Source organism: Sapajus apella, unplaced genomic scaffold (assembly GCF_009761245.1).
Source record: "Sapajus apella isolate SASKATOON/1434 unplaced genomic scaffold, GSC_monkey_1.0 scaffold250, whole genome shotgun sequence".
In the NCBI taxonomy this organism is placed as follows: Eukaryota; Metazoa; Chordata; class Mammalia; order Primates; family Cebidae; genus Sapajus; species Sapajus apella.
The window spans coordinates 233,749-241,947 of NW_022437190.1; the positions used below are offsets into that span (position 1 = coordinate 233,749).

Below are 8,199 nucleotides of genomic sequence, written 5' to 3' on the forward strand. Positions count from 1 at the left end.
TGGACATAAGGAGAAGAACATCACACACCAGGGCCTGTGGGGGGGGGGGGGTGGGTGGGAAGGGATAGCATTTGGAGAAATACCTAATGTAGACGACAGGCTGATGGATGCAGCAAACCACCATGGCACGTGTACACCTATATAACAAACCTGCACATTCTGCACATGTATTTCAGAACTTAAAGTATATTTTTAAAAATACTATAAATAATAATTCAGTTTAGTAAAATTGCAGGTAAAAGATAAACACACAAAATTTTATTTTATAGTCTAATTCCAGCAAGAAAAATTAAAATTTAAATAAAAAAATATATTTTCAACAGTTTAGACAACTACTTTTAAGTATTGAAAACCTCACCTTTGGGTGAGAAGATATTTCCAAAATTTAACCATCTGGATGAAATTATTTTTAAAATTTGCATCGGATTTTACCTTTTCATGCACAAGAGTAAAGTATACACACCCAGAAAGCAACTCTGCCAAGGGAAAATGATATTGGAATTATAAAATATTATTGGGGAAAACCTAATGAGCTATTTCTGAGATAACACAAATATTATATCACAGAGTATATATGAGCTCATTAATGTATATTAATAATCTAACAGGGTCTTTTTTTTTTTTTTAAACCAAATAAGTTGTCAAAAGCTTGTGAAACTCACAGGGAGAGCAAAGGAAAGCACCGTTTCAAAAAGTCAGAAATTTAGAAATGAAATATAGAGGAAGATAGGCTCCTGTCGTGAAGGTCCCTAAGAGAAATCAAGGGATATAAAATACCAACAGACATCTAGAGCCTGAAACCTAGAATAAAGCTATGAAAAACAAAATTTAAATTTATAAAATAATTCAAAGGATAAAACTACCAATTATTTCACATGCCATATACTATTAAGCCTGGAACATAATACTAAGCACTGAAGGAAAGTTTTTTATGGAATAAATGAATGAATCTACTTTCGGTCTGTCCGAGCAGCCCTAGTCTGCTACTCAACGTGGAGCGATGGCCTTGAGAAGAAGAAGCGCGAAGGAGGCTCAGCCACCAACTACATCGCCCGGAAGAAAGCTCAGAAGCTCCAGCTGAGCCTGGCTGACTTTAGGCGGCTGTGCATTCTGAAGGGCATTTATCCCCATGAACCCAAACACAAGAAGAAGGTTAACAAGGATTCTACAGCGCCCGAACTTTTTACCTTATCAAAGACATCAGGTTTCTCCTCCATGAACCCATCGTCAACAAGTTCCGGGAATACAAGGTGTTCGTCCAGAAGCTCCGGGAGGCCCATGAGAATAGCGAGTGGAACACCGCAGAGCATCTAAAGGACAATAAAGCTGGGTGCGGTGGCTCACGCCTGTAATCCCAGCACTTTAGGAGTCTGAGGTGGGCAGATCACCTGAGGTCAGGAGTTCGAGACCAGCCTGACCAATATGGTGAAACCCCATCTTTAAAAAAAAAAAAAAATGGACAATAAGCCCACTACGAACTTGACCACATCATCAAGGAATGGTACCCCACATTCACTGATGCCCTGCAGGACCTGGACGACGTCCTCTCCATGTGCTTCCTCTTTTCCACCTCCCCAAGGACCGGCAAGTGTCGCGTGCAGATCATTCGGCGGTGCTGCCGGCTCACCGTGGAGTTCATGCACACATCATTGCCACCCATACCCTGCACAAGGTCTCCCTGTCCATCAAAGGCATTTACTACCAGGCCGAGGATCACTCCCTATGCCTTCTCCCGTGACCACCCGACAGACGGACTGCAGTCATGGCCATCTTCACCGAGTTCTACACCACCCTGCTGGGCTTCCTCAACTTCCGCCTCTACCAGTCGCTCAACCTCCACTACCCCCCAAAGCTCGAGGGACAGGCCCAAGCAGAGGCGAAGGCCAGGGAGGGCACCTACGCGCTGGACTCCGAGAGCTCTGTGGAGAAACTGGCGGCCCTCAGTGCCAGCCTGGCCGGCGTGGTGCCAGCCGTAGAAGAGGAAGCCGAGGTGGATGAGTTTCCCGCCGATGGGGAGATGTCGGCGCAGGAAGGAGCTGGAGGCGCAGGAGAAGCACAAGAAGCTTCCTGAGGGCCTGAAGTGCTTCCTGAACCCTGAGGTGCCCCGCGAGGCCCTGGCCTTCGTCATCAGGAGTTCTGGGGCAGGGAGTGTCCTGGGACACGTCTTTGTGCATCGGGGCCCCCTACGACGTCACGGACTCCGCATCACTCACCAGACTGTTGACCGGCCTGGGCAGCAGACCTCCGTCATAGGCAGGTGCTAGTACAGCCCCAGTGGGTGTTTGACTCAGTGAGCCCTAGGCTTCTCCTCCCCGGGGCAGACTACTTCCCTGGGGTGCAGCTGCCCCCACTCCTTTCACCCTTTGTGACTGACAAGGAAGGAGCGTAAGGCCAGTTGCCTCGCCGGGAGCTCGGACACGCCCAACCCTCTCCGCGCCTGAAAACTGCGTCATCATTCCACGCTCATTACTCAGCATCCAGCTTCGCCACATAGTCTGCCCCACACCCGCCTCTGCACACCACACCGAAGTCTACGCTCAACACCAAACTATGCACTCAGCAACACCCACGCCCCCCCCCAAAACCCCGCCAAAACTTGTCCAATAGCAGTCTGCCCTGCAGGCCCCCGGCCGGCCCACTTACCAGTAGTCCCACCCACCTACCAATAGCAGTCCGCCCCATCCACGTCCTGTTTCCCTATAACCAATGAAATTGCCTTCACTTTGTTTCCCTATAACCAATGAAATCGCCTCCACTCTCTATAAAAGCCCACGCCCAGGGAAGCCGGGCGCGAATTCTCTGGCCCCTTTCCCCCACCATGGAACCTCACCCAGGAGCTGAATAAATTTGCTTCTCATTTTCTTATACTGGCCTCAGTTTCCTCATTTTAGCTTGGCAATAAACCTTACAAGGAGATTACGTCGCACCTGAGAAGCTGAAGCTGCTGGCTCTGCAGCGGGGAGAGGACCCAGGAAACCTGACTGAGTCGGAAGAAGAGGAGGAAGAGGATGACAACGAAGGTGATGGTGATGGAGCGGGAGAAAATGAGGAGGAAGAGGAGGAGGAGGCCCGGCTGGCAGCCCTGGAGGAGCAGAGGATGGAGGGGAAGCCAGGGTGATGGCAGGCACCTTGAAGCTGGAGGATAAGCAGCGACTGGCCCAGGAGGAAGAGAGCGAGGCCAAGCGCTTGGCCATCATGATGATGAAGAAGCGGGAGAAGTACCTGTACCAGAAGGTCATGTTTGGCAAGTGGTGAAAAATCCGAGAGGCCAACAAGCTGGCGGAGAAGCGGAGAGCCCACGATGAGGGGTGGAGTCTGAGAAGGCCAAGAAGGCAAGGCCGGAGTGAGTGCTGGCGGCCCCTCAGGGCTGAGGCCAGCTCCTAGCAGCTGAACATGGCAGAGGCAGGCCACGGGAACTAAGTGTGATGGACGAGAGTCATTTCTCTTCTTTCTCCAGCCAGCCCTGATCCTTCATGCTCTCTAGCTGGGCCAATGGGCAGCCCTGGCCCTTCCTTGGATGGAGCTGCCCTGCTGGTGCCTGAGCAGAGAAGAGGCCTCTGTGCCCAGCCTGATTCTGTGCTCCCAGGAGCCAGTGACATGAGGTGCAGGGGCCCACCCAGCCCCTTACCTGCTGCCCCTATTCACCCTGGCTTTCCACAGCTCTCTCCCGCACAGTTGGGCCCCTGATTCTCAGGGTGCTGTGATGGGGTGAGGATAGGGGGAGCATTTGTTATTAAATGACTGGACCCCTATTCACCCTGGCTTTCCACAGCCCTCTCACGCACAGCTGGACCCCTGATTCTCAGGGTGCTGTGATGGGGTGAGGATAGGGGGAGCATTTGTTATTAAATGACTGGACTTTTGTGCCAATTGCAAAAAAAAAAAAAAAAGAATCTACTTTAGTTTTAGAATATTTTGTTCAAACGGTATTTTATACACCTCCACTCATTTGACTCTTGCTCTAAAATAATGTCTGGGTTACCATGGAGACAATTTTTTTATTTAAAGCATTACTCCATTCTTTCTTAGTTAATGCAGCTTAGGTCAGGCATGCTAGAAACTGTGATAAGTGCAAGGAATAAAATAAGTATGATCCCTGCCCTCAAAGAATTTACTATCTTGTTTGAAGACTAGACAATTACAAAGGATGTTATGAGATTTACACAAGGAATGATATTATGAGTATATATTTAAAAAGAACCTATTAACTCTGTTCTTGGTACTCTAATTGAAGGTTCAAAACAAATTCCAGTTCAATAATGTCAGATAATCCTATTTTAAATACTTACATAAATAAATGATACAGAAAAAAAAAAAACCTGTAAGTATTTAAGCAGAGGATAGTATTATATTATAAATTACCCTCAGAGACCACCACCCCCCTCTCAAATGGTGGTTTCATTGCATTTTCAAAAGTGTCTTCTAAACCATGTTTTTTGTTTGTTTGTTTTTTGGCTTTAGCAACTGAATCATTTCACGGTCCAAGTGGCACACAATAAAAGTTCAATTTTCAATGCACTTTAAATCCAAGAATTTAAAGTTAAAAGAACAAAAAAGCAGGATATAAAAGTAGACTATTTAAAAATAGGTCCAGTAAATAGTGACGGAATTAGAATGACTGAAGTCGGGGGGAAGTACAGACTGATCAGATTACAGAGACTGCTTAGGACAAGAGAATGTTTCCTTTAGTATTAAAAATAGAAACAGGATATGAGGCAGGAGTGGAGTCCAGTTGTAGTGATCAGGCAAAAACGTAGGACAAGATGGCAAACCTCTTAGTTCATCAAAATGCTAATGCTGTTCTTGTACGAGAATACAGGATTGCAAACGTGAGTTTGTGTTTTCAATGATGGCCAACATGAAAGAATATTCAGGAGAGAAAACGGGCATTGCAGAAGTCTTTTTACTTCTTCCAAATCATAGTCTGGAAAGTATGTATCAAACTTGTAAAAAATTAGACCTTTAAAAATTAAGTCACTTTAAAAATCAGGTATTAGGGGTGGGCATGGTGGCTTACGCCTGTAATCCCAGCACTTTGGGAGGCCAAGGTGGGCAGATCATGTGAGGTCAGGAGTTTGAGACCAGCCTGGCCAACACAGTGGACCCGTCTCTACTAAAAATGCAAAAATTAGCCGGGCGTGGTGGCGCATGCCTATAAATCCCAGCTACTCAGAAGGCTGAGGCAGGAGAATCAGTTGAACACAGAAGGCGTAGGTTGCAGTGAGCCAAGATCACACCATTACATTCCAGCCTCTGCGACAGAGCGAGACTCAGAGAAAAAAAATATATATCAGGTATTGAACATGAGAAAAGAAAATATAGATTCACGAGCAAAGAAGCAGCACAAATACCAAATTCTAACATATAAAAGAACCAAATAAAGGAAGCTAAGGCCTTTGCAGAAGTCAAGCCAATCCTGTCTAACAATCGCAGAGGACCCATTGTTTACCCAGGGGATGTTCTGTGCATTTTCAAGCACATGGCCTCCTTTCGTCCTGCCAGTCACTCTGTAAAATCATTAATAATTTCTGCATCTTGCAGATAAGAATGCCAAGGTTTAAATAAGTTCAATGCTTTTCTCAACACTGTGTTATGTAGAAGAACAAGGACTGAAACAGTGACACTTTGACTCCATGCCTATTTTCCTTTCCATTTAAACATAATCTATGTTACGGTTAGAAAACGCTTTTATGGCCGGGCGCGGTGGCTCAAGCCTGTAATCCCAGCACTTTGGGAGGCCGAGGCGGGTGGATCACAAGGTCAAAAGATCGAGACCATCCTGGTCAACATGGTGAAACCCCGTCTCTACTAAAAATACAAAAAATTAGCTGGGCATGGTGGTGCGTGTCTGTAATCCCAGCTACTCAGGAGGCTGAGGCAGGAGAATTGCCTGGACCCAGGAGGCGGAGGTTGCGGTGAGCCGAGATCGCGCCATTGCACTCCAGCCTGGGTAACATGAGTGAAACTCCGTCTCAAAAAAAAAAAGAAAACCCTTTTATGTAAAGATCCCAGAAAACTTTAAGGCAAAGGAAAGCAAACTGCACAATGAATTCTCATCATGAAGAACACAATCTCAGAGACGAGAAATTTTCATTTAGGTTGAAGAAGTTGGAAAAAAGAAAAAATGTAAACTCTAAGAAAAACTTGAATCCATAATAAAAGTACCAGTACAAATGGTCAAAGATAACTTGGTGGGCTTCAGAAATATTTTTATCTTTTCTTTATTGTCAGCATTCCAAGTATAAGAACATTACCACTTATTTACAATATAGAATCTTTTCCCTTATTCTCTATAGAAAAGAAAGGAGTAATAAGTCAGATAACAACCAAACTTGTTCTTTCTACTGAATTCCAAAAGTAGTATGTGAGATTTAGGTTCATCCTTGTTAAGTTTCTTTAAAGTTTGTCAGCACAGTATGAGTGTTTGCATAAATGGATTTTTTTAAGGAAGAGTGTAACATGCTTCCCTTTTTTAAAAGCAGCTGCTTGCAAAACCCAGAAACAGCACATTCAGTTACTTGCTGAAAACCTCAGCCTTTTACATCCACAATAAAAATTGAGTACAAAATGTACAAAGCATAGATTTTCCCCATGTGCTTATTATTAAATCCTTAAGTCAAAAATATTTAAGAAGTCATTAATAGGCATAGATGCTAAGAAACAAGTGAACAAGATAAATATGCAGAGTTATTTATAGTAGTGAAAATTTTGAAATAACTGTGTATTCAATAAGATAAATTTTTCGATAAAATTTAGGACATCAATTCAGTAGACTATTATGCAGCTATTAAAGATACTAATGTCACTATGTGCTGACATAGAAAATCAGTATTATTTTATAAGTTGGAAAGAAGGTTACAGAACATTAAAATATATGATCACATTTTACAAATACCTACATATGTTTATATTTTACATATATCTATGCATATATTAAAAGGTCTGAAATGATAAAAATTGAATCATACTTTACCTATTTCTGACTGACCTGTACTATATATTTTATTTTATATTAAAAGTAAAGAAATAACTTTTTAAAACAGCATATGGCTCCCTATGTATGATTTATCAGGGGAATACAGTTGCATTTGAAATACAGAAAGATAACTCAGGAGAACAAAAAACAAAATGAAAAACAAAGTGTGTATCCCAAGTGGATATGAAATCTCCTGATATCCAAAGTTAATCTTCAGTTTAGCTGGGCACAGTGGCTCATCATAATCCTTGCATTTTGGGAGGCCAAGGCAGGAGGATTACTGAGGCCAGAAGTTTGAGATCAGCCGGGTCAATACAGGGAGATCCCATCTTTACAAAAAACAATAAATTTTTTTTAAAAGCCAGGTGTGGTGCTGTGCTCCTGTAGTCCTCGCTATTTAGGCAGCTGAGATGGGAGGATTGCTTGAACCCAGGAGTTCAAGGCTGCAGTGAATCATAATTGTGCCACTGCACTCCAACCTGAGTGACAGAGCAAGACCCTGTCTCCAAAAAAAAAAAAACCCACAAACAACAACAATAAAAATCTTCAGCTTAATAATAAATTATCTATAATTTGAGTCCTTATCCTGTGGTCCTGCAGAGAATTCAGTCCTTATGCCTAAAATCTCCAAAACTCTCCTGTGGATGTTTACATGATTTGATCACTTCTCAAAGTAACTCTTCTCTCTTCTCTAGGATCACTTCTGTTCTCTTACACATTTTTCTTCCTAATATTGCTGCTAATAACCCTTCGTGAAGATTTAAAGAATTCATTAGGAAAACACGACAAAACAGAAAACTTAAAAGTGAATATCAGATAATCCGTGCTTTGTGACCATTAACACTGCCCTGTCACAGAGGTTCTTTGGTGGAGAACCAACAACTCCCTTTTTAGCCCCAATCTTCTCATGTTTCTGGAACTTGCTTCTACTCAAAGTAGAGGCCTCTCTTTGTTATGACTTCTTTACCAGGACTCCTACAAGTAAAAAAAAAAAAAAAAAAAAAAAAAAAAAAAAAAAAAAACAATAATCTGTCATTATTTAAAATATAGTAACCTTGACACCAACAAAAATAACCATTTTGCTTTATTTCGCAGAGCTGTTCTTCTTAGTTTTGGCTGTTTTTACCTGGCATAACCAAGGGTAATTGAGGAGTTCTCCCAAACAAATGAGTCCCTAAATAGTGACCTGCAATTCTGTAACTAGGAAGAGCTTATAAATCAGT

General features: G+C 43.1%; 1 pseudogene across 1 annotated transcript; it reads left to right on the plus strand.

The window, feature by feature from the left end:
• Positions 1-438: 438 nt before the first annotated feature.
• LOC116545180 lies at positions 439-3,742 on the plus strand (annotated as a pseudogene). Its single transcript, XR_004266223.1, has 4 exons — positions 439-448; positions 974-1,252; positions 1,468-2,381; positions 2,913-3,742. The product of XR_004266223.1 is annotated as a pescadillo homolog (transcript).
• Positions 3,743-8,199: the final 4,457 nt, after the last annotated feature.